This window comes from Nycticebus coucang, chromosome X (assembly GCF_027406575.1).
Source record: "Nycticebus coucang isolate mNycCou1 chromosome X, mNycCou1.pri, whole genome shotgun sequence".
Lineage (NCBI taxonomy): Eukaryota > Metazoa > Chordata > Mammalia > Primates > Lorisidae > Nycticebus > Nycticebus coucang.
In genome coordinates, this window is record NC_069804.1 from 43,462,153 (window position 1) to 43,490,079 (window position 27,927).

Below are 27,927 nucleotides of genomic sequence, written 5' to 3' on the forward strand. Positions count from 1 at the left end.
ACTGCTATCCTATTTGTTCCAAACCACTATCATTTTATTCTTCCTCTCCTGGACTGTTGCAGCAGCCTTCCCCTGACCTCCCCTTTTCCATTCAAGTTCCTTGAAAGTCTATCATCACAGAGCAATCAGAGTGACCTGGTTGAAATTAGCCAGATCATGCCACTCCTCTGATTAAAACCCTCCCAGACAACTCACACTTATCAAAGTCATCATAGTGGCCCCCAAACCCCTATATCACAGCACTTCTCAACCTGTGGGTCGCGATCCCTTTTTAACAATGAAAATACATTGCGGCATTAGGAAGGTTGAGAACCACTGTCCTATATGATCTGACTTTAGCCACCTCTCTGGCCTCATGATAAGACATTATCATTCCCCTTCTCCAGCCCCATCGGTCTCCAGATGTTTCTCAAATACGCTAAGCATGTTCCCAGCTCAGAGTCTTTGCAAATTCTATTCTTTCTACACAGAATGTTTTTCCCCTCTACATATGCATGTCTCACTTTTTTACCTCCTACTCAAAGGATGCCTTATCAGTGAGGCCTTCCCTGAAATCCTATTTAAAATTGCAGTCCTATTGCCAGTCATCTCTATTCCCCTTCTGTGCTTATTTTTTTCCCACAGCATTTATAACCACTTAACATGTAACACACTTGACATTTCTCTGTCCCCCAACCCTCTACTAGAATGGGGGTGGGGTTTTAATTTTTTTCCTTTGCTATGTTTTCATGCCTAGCTTGGTACCTGCTACACAGGAGAAGCTTTAGTGGCTCTTTCTTATAACCAGTCCAGCTGCATCTTGGGTTTGGTCTTATGTTTGGACACATCATCACATTTGTCCAGCTGGGAGGACTTAGGGCTTTGGAGGAGTCCCAGGCTTCAAAGTTTTTAATTCCTTTGACTTTTCTGTGACATTCCCATTCCAATGACTAAGATTTGAATCTTTTCCAATTACAGTATCATTTTAGGTCAAGAAACCCAGCATAGCATAGAAGCCAGATCATGCCATTTGGCCACACTCACAACTATCTCCTCATCTGGGGAGCCCAGGAGACTCAGACCTCTAGTAAATTGGGTCAGTTATGGCTTGACATCAGTGGAAGTTTTTATGAGCCTTTCTTATCCAAATTCTTTTCTTGTCTAACAAGACCTCAAAAATACAGTGTTAATCTGGTTCAGTGACAGCAGCAGCCCAAAGTGAAATTGTATTGTGTCATTTAGGTCCTCTGCAAAGCTGACATGGAGATGGAATTAGGAGTGCAATAGGTTTATCGAGGATAAACTTTGGGAAAGATAAGAGGGGGATGAAACAGGATTGGGTAGGGAAAGCCTGCATATTGCAGTGCAAATCTAGCAAAGACACAACCCAAATATGGGTTGGGTAGGAACCAACTCAACCATGAGCTGTGGCGCAAAGATCACCATTTGGGGAATCCTACATTGGTAGAAATGGCTAGTCCTTGGTCCTTCTGCCATGCTGAGTCATTGGCTAGGGCTGCCTAAGAAGAGCTTGGCCTCAGTTCTAAAGCTGAGGCAGATCCTGAAGGTGTTATGGCTCAGTGCTGTCAGCTGTCTGAGCTCCTTGCAGCAGAACAGCCAAGTTCTTTCTTGAAGGAATCTCAACAGCACACCTCTGTGGTTACCACATATACTTACTTAAATGTTATTTTGACTACTCTTCGATCTCCAAGTTGGTCCATTGTGGGTTGGGGAGGGAGGGACAAGGAAGACAGGCTTATGTATTAATAGTAGTTCAATGTTTCAGGGAAATGAAGACCTGACCTCAAATGGCAGAGGAGTGGTTGGTGGCAAGATTTCTTTTCTTTCTTATTTTTTCCCTTTGGTTGGGGCAGACAAGAACCCAAAACTAACTGGCTTTTATGAACTTGATTGAGATAATTGCCTCAAAATCAGAGCTTTGGGGCATTAACCAAAGCCTTATCTTTTGGTGACAGGGCAATCCAGGGCTACAGGAGAGCATCAATCCTGTTTATATATTTAAAATATCCCTCACAACTAATGCAAATCAAATGCTTTAAAATTTTAAATCATTCCCACCAGAACCACTTCAAACAACACACTAGCATTGACAGTTATTACATCATATATTTTTTTAAAGCCACTCTTCTTGTAATCAATTAAACTCATTACACCTGAATAATCATTACCAATGATATATAATTGAAACGATCTCTGCAAGATGATTTATTTATGACTGTCAGGCCTATTAACAACTTTCTAAAGCCTCATTCAGTAAAGTATTACAAAGTTTCCTGCTGGCTCGGTGCCCATAGCTCAGTGAGTAGGGCGCTGGCCACATACACCAAAGCTGGTGGGTTCAAGCACAGCCCAGGCCTGCTAGACAACAACAATGACAAATGCAACCAAAAAAAAAAAAATTGCCAGGCATTGTGGCAGGTGCCTGTATTCCCAGCTACTTGGGAGGCTGAGACAAGAGAATCACTTAAGCCCAAGAGTTTGAGGTTGCTGTGAGCTGTGATGCCACAGCACACTACTGAGGGTGACAAAGTAAGACTCTGTCTCAAAATAAATAAATAAATAAATAAATAAATAAATAAATAAATAAAGTTTCCTGTTGAAGACATTTCAGACCTTAGGGAGTTTTTAGTATTGCCCTGGGACAAACGGTTACAGACAGGAAGAGCAGCCCATAGAAATTACGTGTGTCTTGGTTTTCCTTATCTTCCTCCAGCTGGGCACCTTGTAAAGAATGTCTTTTCCGGTGGCGCCTGTGGCTCAAAGGAGTAGGGCGCTGGCCCCATATGCTGGAGGTGGCAGGTTCAAACCCAGCCCCGGCCAAAAAAAAAAAAAAAAAGAATGTCTTTTGCTAGGTGCTCTTTGCTTAAGTCACCAGATGCAACTCACTTACTCAAAGATATTTTCATCTTTGGCTACTAAGTCCCCTAAATCCTTTTCAATGGATCTCCATTCAGAGATACTTGAGTCTACTGCTTTGTCACCAAAATACGATTTTCTCAGCCTAGGACTGGTGGCATCTTACTACTGGTGGCCATTCCATGGCCAGTTTCAGGTTATTTCTCAAGATCTATCATATGCAACTTTACTCCTTTTAGGGACGCCTGATAGCAAGAGACTGAAATCTACTCAAGCTGGCTAAGTACCTGTAGCACAGTGGTTATGGCAGCAGCCACATATACTGAAGCTGGCGAGTTTGAACCCAGCCTGGGCCAGCTAAACAACAATGACAACTTCAACAAAAAAATAGCCAGGTGGGGAGGAGACAAGATGGCTGACTGAAGCCAGCTTTCCACAGAGGTTCCCATCCAGAAGGAGAGTTAAAGGACAAAAATTCAGCAAGTAACCTGGTGGATTTGAGCTGCACTAAGAGAGAAGGTTGTAGAATGCACGTCAACCCCGCTGAGGTGAGCTGCAACCACAAGGATACAAACAACAGGTACAGAATCCATCACTAAGCCGACGGGAGCCCCTCCCCCATGGGAACGGCTCAGAGTGCCCCACAAACAACCAGTCAGAGTTCAAAGGTCCTCCCACTACACTCCACGGGAGAGACCCCCTAAAAACTGGACCTACCTCCCCTACTAGGGTGCCACAGCATCCTCCTGCCAGGCATAAAACTGTATAAACTGTATATAGTCTCTACCTGGAATTCTGAGCTCCCAGCTCTCCCCTTCACTCATACTAGGGTCTAGAGGCCAGTCCCGGTCGGTCGGCAGAGATGGGACTGCACCGGAGTGGCAGTTCCCTGAGGCACAGTGCGACAGCCGTCTTTTGGTGACAATACGGCCAGGCATAAAACTGTGTAAAGCTCTGTGTGCTCTCTGCCCACAACCCCAGGCTTCCAGTGCTCCCTGCGCTCCCCTCTGCTGTTGCTCCAAGGTCTGGAGGCCTGTCCCCCAGGGGTCCGGACTCTTGGGCGATTGTTTGAGGGGTGTAGACAGTGCTGGGCTGCAGCCTGTCGGTGCAGACTCTGGGGTACGGGAGCGGAGAGAGGACGGTTGGCCGGAGGGGAGCTACGCCGGAGGGGAGCTACACCGGAGCGGACGTTGCCTGAGCCATAAAGCAGTGGCCCTCTTTTGCTAGCAATACGGCTCACTACCGAATATTCTGAAGCCACACCCCCTGTCTCCCTGGGCAACCAGAGACTCTGAGTTTGCCTGAGGCAACTCCAACTTGCAAACCAGGGAAACTCCCAGGGTGGGGCTGACCCAGAGGTCGGCTTTACACTAAACCTAAGACGCACCTGGCCCTCAGGGGATCGTCAGCCTATAGAAAATACAAGAACAAAGACAAGCTGATTTGGAGCTCAATTCAGCTTCTCTTCTGCAGGGGAACTGCAGAGTTGTTCTGTTCTGTTCTGTCAGTAACATTAATCAGGGGCAAAACTGGACCTGAGTGAAAACCCCTCAACCTTCATCAAGCACCCGAGGTTGTCAGGTCTCACCTCCTCCTGCTGGAGAGAGGCAGAGCGCAGCTTCCTGGCAGACTTCCTTGTGATTCAGGCAGGTACAAACTCTTGGAGTACTGATTCACTACAGGCAACTGGGTCAGCCAACTGCAGGGCTATCAGTGACTGGGTGTGAAGTGGTGCAAGGTGGGGAAGGAGGCAGCAACCTTCCCAGAATGAATTATTGGCTGGGTGGCTTCTCCTGACTCCACGCAGCACGGGAGCAAGCCACACCAGAGTAGTCATCAGACCCCTGTGATCCAGTTCCCAGAGACCTCTTAAACTCTCTGACAGGGGCAGATGGACACAATTGATTTGCTCCTTTTTGAAGTGAACCAATCGCCTGAGGACAAATCAGGTGGTGCCCTGGGTGCACGGTGAAGGTTTGATTTTTCTTCTCCAATTGTTTGCCGGTGGGGGACGGGGTGACTTAATTGCTGATATTTCTCCACAGCAGAGACCTCAATCCAAAGTATCTGTTTCACTAGGGTGGAACAGAAACCAGCTGAAAACAAGACAGAACCACTTAGCCCCACCACACCAGACAGGGCCCCAGTTTCTCAGGCCACAACACTGTATGGGCCTTCGACAAAGCCCCAGGGGAAAAAATCAGAGGGAGTAAAACAACCATGGGGCAGAATCAGCGGAAAAACTCTGGTAACATGAATAACCAGAATAGATCAACCCCCCCAAGGAAAGATATGGCAGATGCAATTGAAGATCCCATTCATAAACAACTGGCTGAGATGTCAGAAATCGAATTCAGAATTTGGATTGCAGACAAGATTAACAAAGTGGAATTAGGAATTTGAGGAGAAATTCAAAAGCTGTTTCAAGAATTTAACAAATTTAAAGACAAAAACACCAAAGACTTAGACACACTGAAGCAAGAATTTGCAGCCCTCAAAGATATGAAAAATACAGTAGAATCCCTCAGCAACAGAATGGAGCAAGCAGAAGAAAGGATTTCTGACATCGAAGATAAAACCTTTGAATGCTCCCAAACTCTCAAAGAGGAAGAGAAATGGAGAGCAAAAACGGATCACTCTCTCAGAGAGCTCTGGGATAATTCGAAGAAGACAAATATCCGAATCATAGGGGTTCCAGAAACAGATGAAGTGGCCTCGCTGGGCACAGAGGCCCTTATGCATGAAATTATGAAAGAGAATTTTCCAGACATGCCTAGAGATTCTGAAATTCAGATAGCAGACAGCTTCAGAACCCCTGCACGACTCAACCCCAATAAGACATCCCCCAGGCATATCATAATTAACTTCACTAAAGTTAATATGAAGGAGAAAATCCTCAAAGTGGCCAGGAGAAAGAAAACCATTACCTTCAAAGGGAAGAATATTAGAATGACTGCAGATCTCTCTGCTGAAACTTTTCAAGCCAGAAGAGGGTGGTCACCGACTCTTAATCTCCTAAAGCAAAATAACTTTCAACCCCAGATCTTGTATCCAGCTAAACTGAGTTTCATTTATGATGGAGAAATTAAATACTTTAATGACATCATATGTTGAAGAAATTTGCCATAACCAAACCAGCTCTTCAGGATATTCTCAGACCTATCCTGCATAATGACCAACCCAATCCTATACCACAAAAGTAAACTCACTCAGAAACTTTGGATCAAACTCCAATTTCCACACTGGCGAAAGGATTAAAAATGCCCACTGGACTTTTGAAAAACTCAATACCCAAAACTTCACCACACTTATCAATATTCTCCATTAATGTGAACGGCTTAAACTGTCCTCTAAAGAGGCATAGATTAGCTGATTGGATACAAAAACTCAGGCCAGACATCTGTTGCATACAAGAGTCACATCTTAACTTAAAAGACAAATACAGACTCAGGGTGAAAGGATGGTCGTCCATATTTCAGGCAAATGGTAATCAGAAAAAAGCAGGTGTTGCAATTTTATTTGCAGATACAATAGGCTTTAAACCAACAAAAGTAAGGAAGGACAAGAATGGTCACTTCATATTTGTTAAGGGTAATACTCAATATGATGAGATCTCAATTATTAATATCTATGCACCCAACCAGAATGCACCTCAATTTATAAGAGAAACTCTAACAGACATGAGCAACTTGATTTCCTCCACCTCCATAATCATTGGAGATTTCAACACTCCTCTGGCAGTGTTGGATCAATCCTCCAGCAAGAAGCTGAGCAAAGAAATCTTAGATTTAAACTTAACCATCCAACATTTGGATTTAGCAGACATCTACAGAACATTTCATCCCAACAAAACTGAATACACATACTTCTCATCAGCCCATGGAACTTACTCCAAAATTGATCACATCTTAGGTCACAAATCTAACCTTAGTGAATTTAAAGGAATAGACATTATTCCATGCATCTTCTCGGACCACCATGGAATAAAACTTGAGCTGAGTAACAACAGGAATCTGCACACTCATACAAAAACATGGAAGTTAAATAACCTTATGCTGAATGATAGCTGGGTCAGAGATGAGATTAAGAAAGAAATCGCCAATTTTTTGGAACAAAACAACAATGAAGACACGAACTATCAGAATCTCTGGGACACTGCAAAGGCAGTTCTAAGAGGGAAATTTATTGCACTACAAGCCTTCCTCAAGAGAATGGAAAGAGAGGAAGTTAACAACTTAATGGGACATCTCAAGGAACTGGAAAAGGAAGAACATTCCAACCCCAAATCCAGTAGAAGAAAAGAAATAACCAAAATTGGAGCAGAATTAAATGAAATTGAAAACAAAAGAATAATACAACAGATCAATAAATCAAAAAGGTGGTTTATCGAAAAGGTCAATAAAATAGATAAACCTTTGGCCAACCTAATCAGGAAAAAAAGAGTAAAATCTCTAATCTCATCAATCAGAAACAACAAAGATGAAATAACAACAGACTCCTCAGAAATCAAAAAAATCCTTAATGAATATTACAAGAAACTTTATTCTCAGAAATATGAAGATCTGAAGGAAATTGACCAATACTTGTAAGCACGTCACCTTCCAAGACTTAGCCAGAATCAAGTGGAAATATTGAACAAGCCCATATCAAGTTCGGAAATAGCATGAACTGTACAAAACCTCCCTAAAAAAAAAAGCCCGGGACCAGATGGTTTCATGTCTGAATTCTACCAAACCTTTAAAGAGGAATTAGTACCTATATTACTCAACCTGTTCCAAAAGGTAGAAAAAGAAGGAAGACTACCCAACACATTCTATGAAGCAAACATCACCCTGATCCCCAAACCAGGAAAAGACCCAACAAGAAAAGAAAATTATAGACCGATATCACTAATGAATATAGATGCAAAAATATTCAACAAGATCCTAACAAACAGAATCCAGCAACACATCAAACAAATTATACATCATGACCAAGTCAGTTTTATCCCAGGATCTCAAGGCTGGTTCAATATCCGTAAATCTATAAATGTAATCCAGCACATAAACAAATTAAAAAACAAAGACCATATGATTCTCTCAATCGATGCAGAAAAAGCTTTTGATAATATCCAGCATCCCTTCATGATCAGAACACTTAAGAGAATCGATATAGAAGGGACATTTCTTAAACTGATAGAGGCCATCTACAGCAAACCCACAGCCAATATCATATTGAATGGAGTTAAATTGGAATCATTTCCACTCAGATCAGGAACCAGACAAGGCTGCCCATTTTCTCCATTGCTTTTTAACATTGTAATGGAAGTTTTAGCCACTGCAATTAGGGAAGAAAAGGCAATCAAGGGTATCCATATAGGGTCAGAAGAGATCAAACTTTCGCTCTTCGCAGATGATATGATAGTATATCTGGAGAACACTAGGGACTCTACTACAAAACTTTTAGAAGTGATCAAGGAATACAGCAGCGTCTCAGGTTACAAAATCAACATTCATAAATCGGTAGTCTTTATATATGCCCACAACAGTCAAGTTGAAAAAACAGTTAAGGACTTTATCCCATTCACCGTAGTGCCAAAGAAGATGAAATATTTGGGAATTTATCTAACAAAGGACGTGAAAGATCTCTATAAAGAGAACTATGAAACTCTAAGAAAAGAAATAGCTGAAAATATTAACAAATGCAAAAACATACCATGCTCATGGCTGGGAAGAATCAATATTGTTAAAATGTCTATACTACCCAAAGCAATATATAATTTCAATGCAAACCCTATTAAAGCTCCACTGTCATACTTTAAAGATCTTGAAAAAACAATACTTCGTTTTATATGGAATCAGAAAAAACCTCGAATAGCCAAGACATTACTCAGAAATAAAAACAAACAGGAGGAATTATGCTACCAGACCTCAGACTATACCAGAAATCAATAGTGCCCAAAACAGCATGGTACTGGCACAAAAACAGAGAAGTAGATGTCTGGAACAGAATAGAGAACCAAGAGATGAATCCAGCTACTTACCGTTATATAATCTTTGACAAGCCAATTAAAAACATTCAGTGGGGAAAAGATTCCCTATTTAACAAATGGTGCTGGGTGAAGTTGCTGGCAACCTGTAGGAGACTGAAAGTGGACCCACACCTTTCACCATTAACTAAGATAGACTCTCACTGGATCAAAGATTTGAACTTAAGACATGAAACTATAAAAATACTAGAAGAGAGTGCAAGGAAAACCCTTGAAGAAATTGGGCTGGGCGAGTATTTTATGAGGAGGACCCCCTGGGCAATTGAAGCAGATTCAAAAATACACTACTGGGACTTGATCAAACTAAAAAGCTTCTGCACGGCCAAGAACACAGTAAATAAAGCAAACAAACAGCCCTCAGAATGGGAGAAGATATTTGCAGGTTATGTCTCTGACAAAGGTTTAATAACTAGAATCCACAGAGAACTCAAGCGCATTAGCAAGAATAGAACAAGGGATCCCATCGCAGGCTGGGCAAGGGATTTGAAGAGAAACTTCTCTGAAGAAGACAGGTGCGCGGCCTTCAGACATATGAAGAAATGCTCATCATCTTTAATCATCAGAGAAATGCAAATCAAAACTACTTTGAGATACCATCTAACTCCAGTGAGACTAGCCTATATCACAAAATCCCAAGACCAGAGATGTTGGCGCGGATGTGGAGAAAAGGGACTACTTTTGCACTGCTGGTGGGAATGCAAATTAATACATTCCCTTTTAAAAGAGATATGGAGAACACTTAGAGATCTAAAAATAGATCTGTCATTCAATCCTGTAATCCCTCTACTGGGCATATACCCAGAAGACCAAAAAGCACATCATAACAAAGATATTTGTACCAGAATGTTTATTGCAGCTCAATTCATAATTGCTAAGTCATGGAAGAAGCCCAAGTGCCCATCGATCCATGAATGGATTAATAAATTGTGGTACATGTACACCATGGAATGTTACACAGCCTTAAAGAAAGATGGAGACTTTACCTCTTTCATGTTTACATGGATGGAGCTGGAACATATTCTTCTTAGTAAAGTATCTCAAGAATGGAAGAAAATGTACCCAATGTACTCAGCCCTACTATGAAACTAATTTAGGGTTTTTACATGAAAGCTATAACCCAGTTACAACCTAAGAATAGGGGGAAGGGGGAAAGGGAGGGGACGGAGGGCGGAGGTTGGTAGAGGGAAGGGAATTGGTGGGATTACACCAGCGGTGCATCTTACAAGGGTATATGTGAAACTTGGTAAAGCTAGTGAATGATGCCCCATGATCATATGAATGTACACAGCTATGATTTAATAAAAAACATAAAAATAAAAAAAAAATAGCCAGGCGTGGCGGGCACCTGTAGTCCCTGCTACTTGGGAGGCTGAGGCAAGAGAATTGCTTAAGCCCAGGAGTTTGAGGTTACTCTGAGCTGTGACGCCAGAGCACTCTACCGAGGGTTATAAAATGAGACTGTCTCCACAAAGGAAAGAAGGAAAGAAAGAAAGAAAGAAAGAAAGAAAGAAAGAAAGAAAGAAAGAAAGAAAGAAAGAAAGAAAGAAAGAAAGAAAGAAAGAAAGAAAGAAAGAAAGAAAGAGAAATCTACTCAAGCTACCTTAAAGTGAAGCAGGATTTATTGCCACATCAAATGCTACAGTTTTGTGGGCACTTGAGAATAAGAACTGGATTGTGGCCACATCACATAGGAAAGGGAACTGGAATGTCAGGCACTGAAAGGGGTCCTGCAACTCTCATGGAGCCACAGCACACTTTGTTTTTCTATTTTTATTTATTTATTTTTTATTGTTGGGGATTCATTGAGAGTATAATAAGCCAGGAATGCATTTGTTTGGCAAAGTCCCTCTTGCAATTGTGTCTTGCCCCCAAAAGGTGTGGCACACACCAAGACCCCACCCCCTCCCTCATTCCCACTCTCTGCTCTTCCTTTCCCCACCCCTCCCTCCTTCTTTCTCTCTCCGCTCTCCCCTTCCCCCACCCCTACCATGACCTTAATTGTCCTCATATCAAAATTGAGTACATAGGATTCATGCTTCTCCATTCTTGTGATGCTTTACTAAGAATAATGTCTTCCACTTCCATCCAGGTTAATACAAAGGATGTAAAGTCTCCCTTTTTTGTAATGGCTGAATAGTATTCCATGGTGTACATATACCACTGCTTGTTAATCCATTCCTGGGTTGGTGGGCATTTAGGCTGTTTCCACATTTTGGTGATTGTCAATTGAGCTGCAATAAACAGTCTAGTACTAGTGTCTTTATGATAAAAGGATTTTTTCCCTTCTGGGTAGATGCCCAGTAATGGGATTGCAGGATCAAATGGGAGGTCTAGCTTGAGTGCTTTGAGGTTTCTCCATACTTCCTTCCAGAAAGGTTGTACTAGCTTGCAGTCCCACCAGCAGTGTAAAAGTGTTCCCTTCTCTCCACATCCACGCCAGCATCTGCAATTCTGAGATTTTGTGATGTGGGCCATTCTCACTGGGGTTAGATGGTATCTCAGGGTGGTTTTGATTTGCATTTCTCTAATAGATAGGGATGATGAGAATTTTTTCATACGTTTGTTAGCGATTCGTCTGTCTTCTTTACAGAAGGTTCTTTTCATGTCTCTTGCCCATTGATATATGGGATTGTTGGCTTTTTTTTTTCATGTGGATTAATTTGAGTTCTCTATAGATCCTAGTTATCAAGCTTTTGTCTGATTGAAAATATGCAAATATCCTTTCCCATTGTGTAGGTTGTCTATTAGCTTTGGTTGTTGTCTCCTTAGCTGTACAGAAGCTTTTCAGTTTAATGAAGTCCCATTTGTTTATTTTTGTTGTTGTTGCAATTGCCATGGCAGTCTTCTTCATGAAGTCTTTCCCCAGGCCAATATCTTCCAGTGTTTTTCCTATGCTTTCTTTGAGGATTTTTATTGTTTCATGCCTTAAATATAAGTCCTTTATCCATCTTGAATCAATTTTTGTGAGTGGTGAAAGGTGTGGGTTCAGTTTCAGTCTTTTACATGTGCATATCCAGTTCTCCCAACACCATTTATTGAATAGGGAGTCTTTCCCCCAAGGTATGTTCTTGCTTGGTTTATCAAAGATTAGGTGGTTGTAAGATGTTAGTTTCATTTCCTGGTTTTCTATTAGATTCCAAGTGTCTATGTCTCTGTTTTTGTGCCAGTACCATGCTGTCTTGACCACTATGGCTTTGTAGTACAGACTAAAATTTGGTATGGTGATGCCCCGTCTTTATTTTTATTAATAAGAACTGCCTTAGCTATACGGGTGTCTTTTCTTGTTCCATACAAAATGCAGAATCATTTTTTCCAAATCTTGAAAGTACGATGTTGGTATTTTAATAGGAATGGCATTGAATAGGTAGATTGCTTTGGGAAGTATAGACATTTTAACAATGTTGATTCTTCCCATCCATGAGCATGTTATGTTCTTCCATATGTTAATATACTCTGCTATTTCCTTTCTGAGGATTTCATAATTTTCTTTATAGAGGTCCTTCACTTCCTTTGTTAGGTATATTCCTAGGTATTTCATTTTCTTTGAAACTATGGTGAAGGGAGTTGTGTCCTTAATTAGCTTCTCATCTTGACTGTATTGGCTTCTGACTTGTGGACATTGATTTTATATCCTGAGACATTACTGTATTTTTTGATGACTTTCAGGAGTCTGTGGTTGAGTCTTTGGGATTCTCTAAGTATAAGACCATGTCATCGGCAAAGAGGGAGAGTTTGACCTCCTCTGCTCCCATTTGGATTCCCTTTATTTCCTTATCTTGCCTAATTGTATTGGCAACAACTTCCAGCACTATGTTGAATAGTAAAGGTGACAGAGGACAACCTTGTCTGGTTCCAGTTCTAAGAGGAAAAGCTTTCAGTTTTACTCCATTCAGTAAAATATTAGCTGTGTGTTTGTCATAGATAGCTTCAATCAGTTTTAGAAATGTGCCACCTATGCCTATACTCTTCAGTGTTCTAATTAGAAAAGGATGCTGGATTTTATCGAATGGTTTTTCTGCATCTATCGAGAGGATCATATGATCTTTATTTTTGCCTCTGTTAATATCGTGGATAAAGTTTATGAACTTGGTTATGTTAAACCAGCCTTGCATCCCTGGGATGAAACCTGCTTGATCATGATGTATGACTTTTTTCATGATACGCTATAATCTATTGGCTAGGATTTTGTTGAGAATTTTTGCATCTATATTCTTCAGTGAAATGGGTCTGAAATTCTCCTTTTTAGTTGGGTCTTTTCCTGGTTTTGGTATCAGGGTGATGTTTGCTTCATAAAACATGTTGGGGAAGATTCCTTCCTCCTCAATTTTTTGGAATAATTTCTGCAGTACGGGAATAAGCTCTTCCTTTAAGGCTTGATAGAATTCTGGTGTGAAGCCATCTGGACCAGGGCATTTTTTGGTTGGAAGATTTTTTTATTGTTTCTTTAATCTCAGTGCTTGAAATTGGTCTGCTCAGGAGTTCTATTTCTTCCTGGCTAAGTCTAGGGAGAGGGTGTGATTCCAAATATTTATCCATTTCCTTCACATTGTCAAATTTCTGGGCATAGAGTTTCTGGTAGTATTCAGAGATGATCTCTTGTATCTCTGTGGGATCAGTTGTTATTTCCACTTTATCATTTCTGATTGAGGTTACTAGAGATTTTACTTTTCTATTTCTAGTTAGTCTGGCCAATGGTTCACCTATTTTATTTATCATTTCAAAAAACCAACTCCTTTCATTAATTTTCGGAATGATTCTTTTGTTTTCAATTTCATTGATCTCTGATTTGATTTGGGATATTTCTTTTCTTCTACTGGGTTTAGGCTTAGATTGTTCTTCTTTTTCCAACTCCATAAGATGGCTTGTAAGTTTGTTGATGCGCTCTCTTTCTGTTTTTCGAATGTAGGCATCTAAAGCGATGAATTTTCCTCTCAACACTGCTTTTGCAGTATCCCACAGGTTTTCGTAGCTTGTGTCTTCATTGTTGTTATGCTCAAGGAAGTTAATGATTTCCTGTTCTATTTATTCCTGCACCCATGGGTCATTCAACAGAAGGTTGTTTAATTTCCATGCCTTTGTGTGGGGTTGGACGTTTTTGTTAGAGTTGTGTTCCACCTTTAGTGCCTTATCGTCTGTGAAGATACAAGGTAAAATTTCAATTCTTTTGATTCTGTTGAGGTTTATTTTATGTCCTAGGATATGATCAATTTTGGAGAATGTTCCATGAGGTGATGAGAAGAATGTATTTTCTTTATCTTTGGGATGGAGTGTTCTATATGCGTCTATCAAGCACAGTTGTTCTAGGGTCTCATTTAAATCTCTTATATCCTTGTTTAATTTCTGTTTAAAGTATCTTTCCAGCTCTGTAAGAGGAGTGTTAAAGTCCCCTGTTATTATGGTATTATCAGATATCATATTGCTCAGACTAAGGTCTGTTTCAAGAATAGGGAGCACTTAAATTGGGGGCATAAATATTTAGAATTGAAACGTCTTCTTGTTGTATTTTTTCCTTGACCAATATAAGGTGACCATCTTGGTCTTTTTTGACTTTAGTTGCTTTAAATCCACATGTATCTGAAAATAAGATTGCAACTCCTCTTTTCTTCTGAATTCCATTTGCCTGAAAATTATCTCCCAACCCTTGATTCGGAGTTTTTTTTTTTTTTTATTGTTGGGGATTCATTGAGGGTACATACAATAAGCCAGGTTACACTGATTGCAATTGTTAGGTAAAGTCCCTCTTGCTATCATGTCTTGCCCCCATAAAGTGTGACACACACCAAGGCCCCACCCCCCTCCCTCCTTCCCTCTTTCTGCTTCCCCCCCATAACTATAATTGTCATTAATTGTCCTCATATCAAAATTGAGTACATAGTATTCATGCTTCTCCATTCTTGTGATGCTTTACTAAGAATAATGTCTTCCACGTCCATCCAGGTTAATACGAAGGATGTAAAGTCCATTTTTTTTAATGGCTGAATAGTATTCCATGGTATACATATACCACAGCTTGTTAATCCATTCCTGGGTTGGTGGGCACTTAGGCTGTTTCCACATTTTGGCGATTGTAAATTGAACTGCAATAAACAGTCTAGTACAAGTGTCCTTATGATAAAAGGATTTCTTTCCTTCTGGGTAAATGCCCAGTAATGGGATTGCAGGATCAAATGGGAGGTCTAGCTTGAGTGCTCTGAGGTTTCTCCATACTTCCTTCCAGAAAGGTTGTACTAGTTTGCAGTCCCACTAGCAGTGTAAAAGTGTTCCCTTCTCTCCACATCCACGCCAGCATCTGCAGTTTTGAGATTTTGTGATGTGGGCCATTCTCACTGGGGTTAGTTGATATCTCAGGGTTGTTTTGATTTGCATTTCTCTAATATATAGAGATGATGAACATTTTTTCATGTGTTTGTTAGCCATTCGTCTGTCGTCTTTATAGAAAGTTCTATTCATGTCTCTTGCCCATTGATATATGGGATTGTTGGCTTTTTTCATGTGGATTAATTTGAGTTCTCTATAGATCCTAGTTATCAAGCTTTTGTCTGATTGAAAATATGCAAATATCCTTTCCCATTGTGTAGGTTGCCTCTTTACTTTGGTGGTTGTCTCCTTAGCTGTACAGAAGCTTTTCAGTTTAACGAAGTCCCATTTGTTTATTTTTGTTGTTTTTGCAATTGCCATGGCAGTCTTCTTCATGAAGTCTTCCCCCAGGCCAATATCTTCCAGTGTTTTTCCTATGCTTTCTTGGAGGATTTTTATTGTTCCATGCCTTAAATTTAAGTCCTTTATCCATCTTGAATCAATTTTTGTGAGTGGGGAAAAGTGTGGGTCCAGTTTCAGTCTTTTACATGTAGACATCCAGTTCTCCCAACACCATTTATTGAATAGGGAGTCTTTCCCCCAAGGTATGTTCTTGTTTGGTTTATCAAAGATTAGGTGGTTGTAAAATGTTAGTTTCATTTCTTGGTTTTCAATTTGATTCCAAGTGCCTATGTCTCTGTTTTTGTGCCAGTACCATGCTGTCTTGACCACTATGGCTTTGTAGTACATACTAAAATCTGGTATGCTAATGCCCCCAGCTTTATTTTTATTACTAAGAAGTCCTTAGCTATAGGGGTTTATTTCCGGTTCCATACAAAACGCAGAATCATTTTTTCAAAATCTTGAAAGTACAATGTTGGTATTTTGATAGGAATGGCATTGAATAGGTAGATTGCTTTGGGAAGTATAGACATTTTAACAATGTTGATTCTTCCCATCCATGAGCATGGTATTTTCTTCCATTTGTTAATATCCTCTGCTATTTCCTTTCTGAGGATTTCATAGTTTTCTTTATAGAGGTGCTTCACCTCCTTCATTAGGTATACTCCTAGGTATTTCATTTTCTTTGAAACTATGGTGAAGGGAGTTGTGTCCTTAATTAGCTTCTCATCTTGACTGTTATTGGTGTACAAAAAGGCTACTGACTTGTGGACATTGATTTTATATCCTGAAACATTACTGTATTTTTTGATGATTTCTTGGAGTCTTGTGGTTGAGTCTCTGGGGTTCTCTAAGTATAAGATTATGTCATCAGCAAAGAGGGACAGTTTGACCTCCTCTGCTCTTGTTTGGATTCCCTTTATTTCCTTGTCTTGCCTAATTGTATTGGCAACAACTTCCAGCACTACGTTGAATAGTAAAGGTGACAGAGGACAACCTTGTCTGGTTCCAGTTCTAAGAGGGAAAGCTTTCAGTTTTACTCCATTCAGTAAAATATTGGCTGTGGGTTTGTCATAGATAGCTTCAATCAGTTTTAGAAATGTGCCACCTATGCTTATACTCTTCAGTGTTCTAATTAGAAAAGGATGCTGGATTTTATCAAATGCTTTTTCTGCATCTATTGAGAGGATCATGTGATCTTTATTTTTGCCTCTGTTAATATGGTGGATAACGTTTATAGACTTGCGTATGTTAAACCAGCCTTGCATCCCTGGGATGAAGCCTACTTGATCATGATGAATGACTTTTTTGATGATAAGCTGTAATGTGTTGGCTAGGATTTTGTTGAGAATTTTTGTGTCTATATTCATGAGTGAGATTGGTCTGAAATTCTCCTTTTTGTTTGGGTCTTTTCCTGGTTTTGGTATCAGGGTGATGTTTGCTTCATAGAATGTGTTGGGGAAGATTCCTTCTCCCTCAATTTTTTGGAATAATTTCTGCAGTACAGGAATAAGCTCTTTCTTGAAGGTTTGATAGAATTCTGGAGTGAAGCCATCTGGACCAGGGCATTTCTTGGTTGGAAGAATTTTTATTGTTTCTTTGATCTCAGTGCTTGAAATTGGTCTGTTCAGGAGGTCTATTTCTTCCTGGCTGAGTCTAGGGAGAGGGTATGATTCGAAATATTGATCCATTTCTTTCACATTGTCAAATTTCTGGGCATAGAGTTTCTGGTAGTATTCAGAGATGATCTCTTGTATCTCTGTGGGATCATTTCTTATTTCCCCTTTATCATTTCTGATTGAGGTTACTAGAGATTTTACTTTTCTATTCCTCGTTAGTCTGGCCAATGGTTTATCTATTTTATTTATTTTTGCAAAAAACCATCTCCTTGTTTCATTAATTTTCGGAATGATTCTTTTGTTTTCAATTTCATTGATCTCTGATTTGATTTTGGATGTTTCTTTTCTTCTACTGAGTTTAGGCTTAGATTGTTCTTCTTTTTCCAATTGCATAAGACCTCTTGTGAGATTGTTGATGTGTTCTCTTTCTGTTTTTCGAATGTAGACATCTAAAGCAATGAATTTTCCTCTGAAAACTGCTTTTGCAGTATCCCACAGGTTTTGGTAGCTTGTGTCTTCATTGTTGTGATGCTCAAGGAAGTTAATGATTTCCTGTTTTATTTCTTCCTGCACCCATCAGTTATTCAACAGAATATTGTTTAATTTCCATGTCTTTGGGTGGGGCCGAGCATTTTTGTTAGAGTTGAGTTCCACCTTTAGTGCCTTATGGTCTGAGAAGATACGGTAAAATTTCAATTCTTTTGATTCTGTTGATATTTGTTTTGTGTCCCAGGATATGATCAATTTTGGAGAATGTTCCATGGGGTGATGAGAAGAATGTATATTCTTTATCTTCGGGATGGAGTGTTCTATATGCATCTATCAAGCACAGTTGTTCTAGGGTCTCATTTAAATCTCTTATATCCTTGTTTAATTTCTGTTTAGAGGATCTGTCCAGCTCTGTAAGAGGAGTGTTAAAGTCCCCTGTTATGATGGTATTATCAGATATCATATTGCTCAGACGGACTAAGGTCTGTTTTAAGAATCTGGGAGCATTTGAGTGCATAGATATTTAGAATTGAAATGTCTTCTTGTTGTAGTTTTCCCTTGACCAATATAAAGTGAGCATCTTAGTCTTTTTTGACTTTAGTTGCTTTAAGTCCACATGTATCTGAAAATAAGATTGCAACTCCTCTTTTCTTCTGAATTCCATTTGCCTGAAAAATTGTCTTCCAACCCTTGACTAGGAGCTTTAATTTGTCTTTTGAAGCCAGGTGTGTTTCTTGCAGACAGGAAATGGATGGCTCGTGTTTTTTAATCCAGTCAACCAAGCTATGTCTCTTCAGTGGGGAATTCAAGCCATTAACATTTATTGAGATAATTGATAATTGTGGTAGTATTCTATTCGTCTTATTTGGTGAGAGTCCATTGCTTAGTTTTATCTTTTGCATCAGTGTGGAGGTTAGGTTCTGTCCTTTAATTTCTGAGTTCTTACTTTGCTGCTGATCCATTGTGGTGGTCAGTGTGCAGAACAGGTTGAAGTATTTCCTGTAGAGCTGGTCTTGTTGTGGCAAATTTCCTCAATGTTTGTGTATCTGTAAATGATTTGATTTCTCCATCAATTTTGAAGCTTAGCTTAGCAGGGTACAGGATTCTTGGCTGTAAATTGTTCTGTTTAAGTAGATTAAATGTAGATGACCATTGTCTTCTTGCTTGGAAAGTTTCATTAGAGAAGTCTGCGGTCACTCTGATGGATTTGCCCCTATAACTGGTGCTTACTCCTTTCAGCTTGCAGAATCTTTTCTTTTGTCTTGACTTGGACAGGTTCATCACAATGTGTCTTGGAGAAGCTCGGTTAGAGTTGAGGCGACCTAGGGTCCGATGTCCCTCTGAAAGCAGTGTGTCAGAATCTTTGGTGATATTTGGGAAATTTTCTTTTATAATATTCTCTAGTATGGCTTCCATTCCTCTCTGGCATTCTTCTTCCCCTTCTGGAATTCCTATAACTCGTATGTTGGAGTGCTTCATAAAGTCCCATAATTCTGACAGTGAACGTTCTGCTTTCTCTCTCTTCTTTTCTGCCTCTTTTACTATCTGAGTTATCTCAAAAACTTTGTCTTCTACCTCTGAAATTCTTTCTTCTGCATGGTCTAACCTGTTGCTGATACTTTCCATTGCATCTTTAAGTTCCCTAATTGACTGTTTCATTTCCTTCAGCTCTGCTATATCCTTTTTATATTGTTCATATCATTCATCTCTTATTTGATTCTGTTTTTGAATTTCCTTTTGGTTAGTTTCCACTTTATTAGCAGTTTTCTTCATTGTTTCCATCATTTCTTTCATTGTTTTCAACATGTGTATTCTAAATTCCCTTTCTGTTATTCGTAACATTTCTGTATAGGTGGAATCTTCTGCAGTAGCTACCTCATGGTCCCTTGACAGGGTTGTTCTGGACTGGTTCTTCATGTGGCCTGGAGTTTTCTGCTGATTCTTCCTCATGAGTGATTTCTTTTATCTGTTTCCTTGCCCTAATTTTCCTTTCACTTCCTCTTGCTCTTTAAGTTCTTGTGCCTGTGGACTAAGGGTTACAGGACCAGAAGGGTGAGAAGGTTGAAGAGCAAAAAAGGGATGAAAGAAAGGAGGACCTAGTGATAAGAAAAAAATAAAAGAATAATAGAGAAAGGAGAGGGGGTGGGTAAAAGGAATATTGACAAAAAGAAGAGAGGCACAGAAAGAGGGAGACAGAGCAATATAGGTGTACAGTAGGGTACTTTGATACAACCTTAAAAAAAAGAACCACCTTCTGGGGGTGCCCAGTTGGGTGGTTCCCTTGAGGGCAGCAGCTCTTTCCTAACCTGATCAGACGCTGTACCCCACCTCCACCAAGACAAAAATGCTATAAATCAAACCAAAACAAGCAAACAGAAAACTTTACGGGATAAAATTGGCTGGAAAAACCAAATAATAGTGGTAGAAACACGAACAAAAATGAAGTTCTAATTATTGAAATAGACAGCAATGGGAAATTATAATTAAACTAGAAAAATTGAGAAAGAAAAAGGATCTGTATGGAAAAGGTTGAACTTAAAAAACAAAACAAGAATCAACAACATGAAAATAAACAAAAAAAACAACCAAACCAAAAAAAAAAAAAACGCAACCAAAAACAAAGCAGTATGTATACATTATTGAATATTGTCTGGGCAACACGTGGTCTTCTGTGGTATGAGATGTTAATCACAGTTCTGATACGACTGGAGGCTGCTAGTTTCTCAAACCCAAGCAGGTAGACACTTTAAATCTCTCTTCAGCCCACTTAAAAGGCACTTTGAACTTGTTCACTTGCTGAGCAGAAGCTTTCCCAAGGAAGTGCTTGTCGCTGGAATCACTCCTGAGGTGGCTATCCACTTACCCTGTGTGCCAAAACTGGTCTCCCTCTGCCCCCGAGGGTTAGGGCTGCAAGGTGGCTCAGACCCCACCCTTAGGCTAGGTGGTCGCTGGGTTACCAGCTCCCACCCAATTCTAGCTCTGCGACCTTGAGGGCGGAGCTTGCCGGGGCAGGTCGCTCACAATGGCTGCCTGTGACCCAGAGCCAAACACTATTAGCTCCGTCTGGCTCAGCGGCTCAGACTGGATCCCTAGACAGAGGCCAAAGTTCTCCGCACTCCCGCTCAGGCTCTCCCCAAGGCAGTTCAGCTGAGTGCCAAGTCCAAAGACACCAAAACAGTTCACAGGTAAGGCCTTTCCTGCTTGCAGTCTCGCTGCTACTGAACTTACAGTTGCGGGCGGGTTTAGACGGATTGAACACACGCGACCACTTGCCGGTTTTCCAGTGTTTTAGTCCTCCTCCTGGGGTCCAGAAGTCTCTCGCTGACTCCCTGTATCCTCTCAGGGGTGATGATAGGCAGATCCCAGCAGCCAGAGATGCCTGGAGTCCTATCTCCCCAGACTCACGGTGCCCAGATGCAAGGAAGCTGTTACTCGGCTGCCATCTCGCTCCGCCTGACTCGGAGTTTTAATTTGTCTTTTGAAGCCAGGTGTGTTTCCTGCAGACAGCAAATGGATGGCTTGTGTTTTTTAATCTGGTCAGCAAATCTGCGTCTCTTCAGTGGGAAATTCAAGCCATTATCATTTACTGAGATAATTGTTAAGTGTGGTAGTATTCTATTTATCTTATTTTGTGAGAGTCCATTTCTTAGTTTTATCTTTTGCATCAGTGTGGAGGTTAGGTTCTGTCCTTTAATTTCTGAGTTTTTATTTTGCTGCTGATTCATTGTGATGGTCAGTGTGTAGAACAGGTTGAAATATTTCCTGTAGAGCTGGTCTTCTGGCGTTTTTCCTCAATGTTTGTATATCAGTATATGATTTGATTTCCCCATCAATTTTATAGCTTAGCTTAGCAGGATATAGAATTCTTGGCTGGAAATTGTTCTGTTTAAGGAGATTAAAGGTAGATGACCATTGTCTTCTTGCTTAGAAAGTTTCATTAGAGCAGTCTACAGTCCCTCTGATGGATTTGCCCCTGTAGGTCAACTGGTGCTTACTCCTGGCAGCTTGCAGAATCTTTTCTTTTGTCTTGCCTTTGGACAGGTTCATCACAATGTTTCTTGGAGAAGCTTGGTTAGAGTTGAGGCAACCTGGGATCCGATATCCCTCTGAAAAGAGTGTGTGAGGATCTTTGGTGATATTTGGGAAATTTTCATTTATAATATTCTCTAGTATGGCTTCCATTCCTCTGGGGCATTCTTCTTCCCCTTCTGGGATTCCTATAACTTGTATGTTGCAGCACTTCATAAAGTCCCATAATTCTGACAGTGAACGTTCTGCTTTTTCTCTCTTCTTTTCTGCCTCTTTAACTATCTGAGTTATCTCAAGAACTTTGTCCTCTACCTCCAAAATTCTTTCTTCTGCCTGGTCTAACCTGTTGTGGATACATTCTATTTCATCTTTAAGTTCTCTGATTGACTGCTTCAGTTCTTTCTGGTCCCCTATATCCTTTTTATATACTTCAGATCATTCCTCTCTTATTTGATTCTGTTTTTGGGTTTTCTTTTGGTTATTTTCCACTTTATTTGCAGTTTCGTTCATTGTTTTCATCATTTCCTTCATGGTTTCCATCATTTCCTTCATTGTTTTCATCATGTGTATTCTAAATTTCCCTTTCTGGCATTCCTAACTTTTCTTTATAGGTGGAATCCTCTGCAGTAGCTACCTCATGGTCCCTTGGAGGGGTTGCTCTGGACTGGTTCTTCATGTTGCCTGAAGTTTTCTTCTGATTCTTCCTCATGAGTGATTTCTTTTATCTGTTTCCTTGCCCTAATTTTCCTTTCACTTCCTCTTGCTCTTTAAGTTCCCATGCCTGTGGACTAGGGTTTTGATGAGTCTTTTGGTAGAGGACCAGAAGGATGAGAAGGTTTAAGATCAAGAAGGGATAACAGAGAGAATGAACGAAAAGAAAATTAAGAAAGGAGAAGGGGTGGTAAAAGGGAATATTGACAAAAAGAAGAGAGGCACAGAAAGAGGGAGACAGAGTAATATAGGTGTACAGTAGGTTACTTTGACACAACCTTAAAAAAAACCCAACCTCTGTGGGTGCCTGGTTGGGTGGTTCCCTTGAGGTCAGCAGCTCTTTGCTAACCTGATCAGACACACTACCCCACCTCCACCAAGTAGAGAGGAAAGACAAAAATGCTATAAATCAAACCAAAACAAGCAAACAGAAAATTTTATGGGATAAAATTGGGTGAAAAACAAATAATAGGGATAGAAACCCTAGCAAAAATGAAGTTCTAATTATTGAAAAAGGCGGCAATGGGAAATTGTATTTAACCTAGAAAAATGGAGAAAGAAAAGAAGGAAAAATGTAGGAAAAGGTTGAAATTAAAAAAGAAAACAACAACAACAAGAACACAGACAGAAAATAAGCAAAATCGAACAAGCAAACAAACAAAAAAAACCCAAAAGAAAGCAGTATACATATCTTTTTTTTTTAATTTTTTTATTAAATCATAACTGTATACAATGATATGATTATGGGGCATCATTCACTCACTTCATAAACCATTTGACACATTTCTATCACAGTGGTTAACATAGCCTTTCCGGCGTTATCTCAGTTACTGTGCCAAAACATTTACATTCTACATTTACCAAGTTTCGCAAATACCCCTGTAATATGCACCACAGGTGTGATCCCACCGATTCCCCTCCCTCTACCCACCCCCCCTTCCCACTTCCCCCTATTGTTAAGTTGTAGCTGGGTTATAGCTTTCATGTGAGAGTCCCAAATTAGTTTCATAGTAGGGCTGTGTACATTGGGTATTTTTTCTTCCATTCTTGGGATACTTTACTAAGAAGAATATGTTCCAGCTCCATCCATGTAAACATGAAAGAGGTAAAGTCTCCATCTTTCTTTAAGGCTGCATAGTATTCCATGGTATACATATACCACAATTTATTAATCCATTTGTGGATCGATGGGCACTTCGGCTTTTTCCATGACGTAGCTATTATGAATTGGGCTGCAATAAACATTCTGGTACAAATATCTTTGTTATGTTGTGATTTTTGGTCTTCTGGGTATATGCCCAGCAGAGGAATTACAGGATTGAATGGCAGATCTATTTTTAGATCTCTGAGTGTTCTCCATATATCTTTCCAAAAGGAATGTATTAATTTGCATTCCCACCAACAGTGCAGAAGTGTTCCCTTTTTTCCGCATCCACGCCAACATCTCTGGTCTTGAGATTTTGTGATATAGGCTAGTCTCATTGGAGTTAGATGATATCTCAAAGTAGTTTTGATTTGCAGTTCTCTGATGATTAAAGATGATGAGCATTTTTTCATATGTCTGAAGGCCGTGCGCCTGTCTTCTTCAGAGAAGTTTCTCTTCAAATCCCTTGCCCAGCCTGCGATGGGATCCCTTGTTTTTTTCTTGCTGATGCGTTTGAGTTCTCTGTGGATTCTGGTTATTAAACCTTTGTCAGAGATATACCCTGCAAATATCTTCTCCCATTCTGAGGGCTGTCTGCTTGCTCTGCTTACTGTGTTCTTAGCTGTGCAGAGGCTTTTTAGTTTGATCAAGTCCCAGTAGTGTATTTTTGAAGCTGCTTCAATTGCCCGGGGGGTTCTCCTCATGAAATACTCACCCAGACCAATTTCTTCAAGGGTTTTCCCTGCATTCTCCTCTAGTATTTTTATAGTTTCATGTCTTAAGTTTAAATCTTTAATCCAATGAGAGTCTATCTTAGTTAATGGTGAAAGGTGTGGGTCCAATTTCAGTCTTCTGCAGGTTGCCAGCCAGTTCACCCAGCACCATTTGTTAAATAGGGAATCTTTTCCCCACTGAATGTTTTTAATTGGCTTGTCAAAAATCAAATAGCGGAAAGTAGCTGGATTCATCTCTTGGTTCTCTATTCTATTCCAGATATCTACTTCTATGTTTTTGTGCCAATACCATGCTGTTTTGATCACTATCGATTTGTAGTAAAGTCTGAGGTCTGGTAGTGTGATTCCTCCTGTTTTGTTTTTATTTCTGAGTAACGTCTTGGCTATTCGAGGTTTTCTCTGATTCCATATAAAACGAAGTAATGTTTTTTCAAGATCTTTAAAATATGACAGTGGAGCTTTAATAGGGAGTGCGTTGAAATTATATATTGCTTTGGGTAGTATGGACATTTTGATAATGTTGATTCTTCCTAGCCATGAGCATGGTATGTTTTTCCATTTGTTAACATTTTCAGCTATTTCTTTTCTTAGAGTTTCATAGTTCTCTTTATAGAGATCTTTCACGTCTTTTGTTAGGTAAATTCCCAAATATTTCATCTACTTTGGCACTACTGTGAATGGGATAGAGTCCTTAACTGCTTTTTCGTTTTGACTGTTGTTGGTGTATATAAAGGCTACCGATTTATGAATGTTGATTTTGTAACCTGAGACGCTGCTGTATTCCTTGGTCACTTCTAGGAGTTTTGTAGTAGAGTCACTAGTGTTTTCCAGATACACAATCATATCATCTGCGAAGAGCGAGAGTTTGATCTCTTCTGACCCTATATGGATACCCTTGATCGCCTTTTCTTCCCTAATTGCGGTGGCTAAAACTTCCATTACAATGTTGAAAAGCAATGGAGACAATGGGCAGCCTTGTCTGGTTCCTGATCTGAGTGGAAATGATTCCAATTTAACTCCATTCAATATGATATTGGCTGTGGGTTTGCTATAGATAGCCTCTATCAGTTTAAGAAAAGTCCCTTCTAGACCAATTTTCTTGAGTGTTCTGATCATGAAGGGATGCTGGATATTATCAAAATCTTTTTCTGTATCAATTGAGAGAATCATATGGTCTTTGTTTTTTAATTTGTTTATGTGCTGAATTACATTTATAGATTTACATATATTGAACCAGCCTTGAGACCCTGGGATAAAACCAACTTGGTCATGATGTATAATTTGTTTGATGTGTTGTTGGATTCTGTTTGTTAGGATCTTGTTGAATATTTTTGCATCTATATTCATTAGTGATATTGGTCTATAATTTTCTTTTCTTGTTGGGTCTTTTCCTGGTTTGGGGATCAGGGTGATATTTGCTTCATAGAACGTGTTGGGTAGTCTTCCTTCTTTTTCTACATTTTGGAACAGGTTGAGTAATATAGGTACTAATTCCTCTTTAAAGGTTTTGTGGAATTCTGACGTGAAACCATCTGGTTCCGGGCTTTTCTTTTTAGGGAGGTTTTTTATAGTTGATGCTATTTCTGAACTTGATATGGGTCTTTTCAACATTTCCACTTGATTCTGGTTAAGTCTTGGAAGGTGGCGTGCTTCCAAGTATCGGTCTATTTCCTTCAGATTTTCATATTTCTGAGAATAAAGTTTCTTGTAATATTCATTAAGGATTTTTTGGATTTCTGATGAGTCTGTGGTTATTTCGTCTTTGTTGTTTCTGATTGATGATATTAGAGATTTTACTCTTTTTTTCCTGATTAGGTTGGCCAGAGGTTTATCTATTTTATTGACCTTTTCAAAAAACCAGCTTTTTGATTTATTGATCTGTTGTATTATTCTTTTGTTTTCAATTTCATTTAATTCTGCTCTAATTTTGGTTATTTCTTTTCTTCTACTGGGTTTGGGGTTGGAATGTTCTTCCTTTTCCAGTTGCGTGAGATGTCCCATTAAGTTGTTAACTTCCTCTCTTTCCGTTCTCTTGAGGAAGGCTTGCAGTGCTATAAATTTCCCTCTTAGAACTGCCTTTGCAGTGTCCCAGAGGTTCTGATAGCTTGTGTCTTCATTGTCATTTTGTTCCAAAAAATTGGTGATTTCTTTCTTAATCTCATCTCTGACCCAGCTATCATTCAGCATAAGGTTATTTAACTTCCATGTTTTTGTATGGGTATGCAGATTCCTGTTGTTACTCAATTCAAGTTTTATTCCATGATGGTCCGAGAAGATGCATGGAATAATTTCTATTCCTTTAAATTTACTGAGGTTAGACTTGTGACCTAAAATGTGATCAATTTTAGAGTAAGTTCCGTGGGCTGATGAGAAGTATGTGTATTCAGTTTTGTTGGGATGAAATGTTCTGTAGATGTCTGCTAAATCTAAATATTGGATGGTTAGTTTTAAATCTAAGATTTCTTTGCTCAGCTTCTTTCTGGAGGATCGATCCAAGACTGCCAAGGGAGTGTTGAAATCTCCAACGATTATGGAGCTGGAGGAAATCAAGTTACTCATGTCTGTTAGAGTTTCTCTTATAAATTGAGGTGCATTCTGGTTGGGTGCATAGATATTAATAATTGAGATCTCGTCATATTGAGTATTACCCTTAACAAATATGAAGTGACCATTCTTGTCCTTCCTTACTTTTGATGGTTTAAAGCCTACTGTATCTGGAAATAAAATTGCAACACCTGCTTTTTTCTGATTACCATTTGCCTGAAATATGGATGACCATCCTTTCACCCTGAGTCTGTATTTGTCTTTTAAGTTGAGATGTGACTCTTGTATGCAACAAATATCTGGCTTGAGTTTTTGTATCCAGTCAGCTAACCTATGCCTCTTTAGAGGACAGTTTAAGCCATTCACATTGATGGAGAGTATTGATAAGTCTGGTGGAATTTTGGGTATCGAGTTTTTCAAAGGTCCAGTGGACATTTTTAATCCTTTTGCCAGTGTGGAAGTTGGAGTTTGATCCGAAGTTTCTGAGTGAGTTTAGTTTTGTGGTATAGGATTGGGTTGGTCATTATGGAGGATAGGTCTGAGAACATCCTGAAGAGCTGGTTTGGTTATGGCAAATTTTTTCAACATATGAATGTCATTGAAGTATTTAAATTCTCCATCATAGATGAAACTCAGTTTAGCTGGATACAAGATCCTGGGTTGAAAGTTTTTTTGCTTTAGGAAATTAAAAGTTGATGACCAGCCTCTTCTGGCTTGAAAAGTTTCAGCAGAGAGATCTGCAGTTATTCTAATATTCTTACCTTTGTACGTTATAGTTTTCTTTCGCCGGGCTGCTTTGAGAATCTTCTCTTTCATGTTAACTTTAGTGAAGCTAATTATGATATGTCTGGGAGATGGCTTATTGGGGTTGAATTGTGCTGGGGTTCTGAAGCTGTCTGCTATCTGAATTTCAGATTCTCTAGGCATGTCTGGAAAATTTTCTTTCATAATTTCATGTAGAAGGGCCTCTGTGTCCTTGGCAGCCACTTCATCATTCTCCGAAATTCCTATAACCCTTATGTTGTTTTTTTTCGAATTATCTGAGAGCTCTCTGAGTGAGTGATCCGTTTTTGC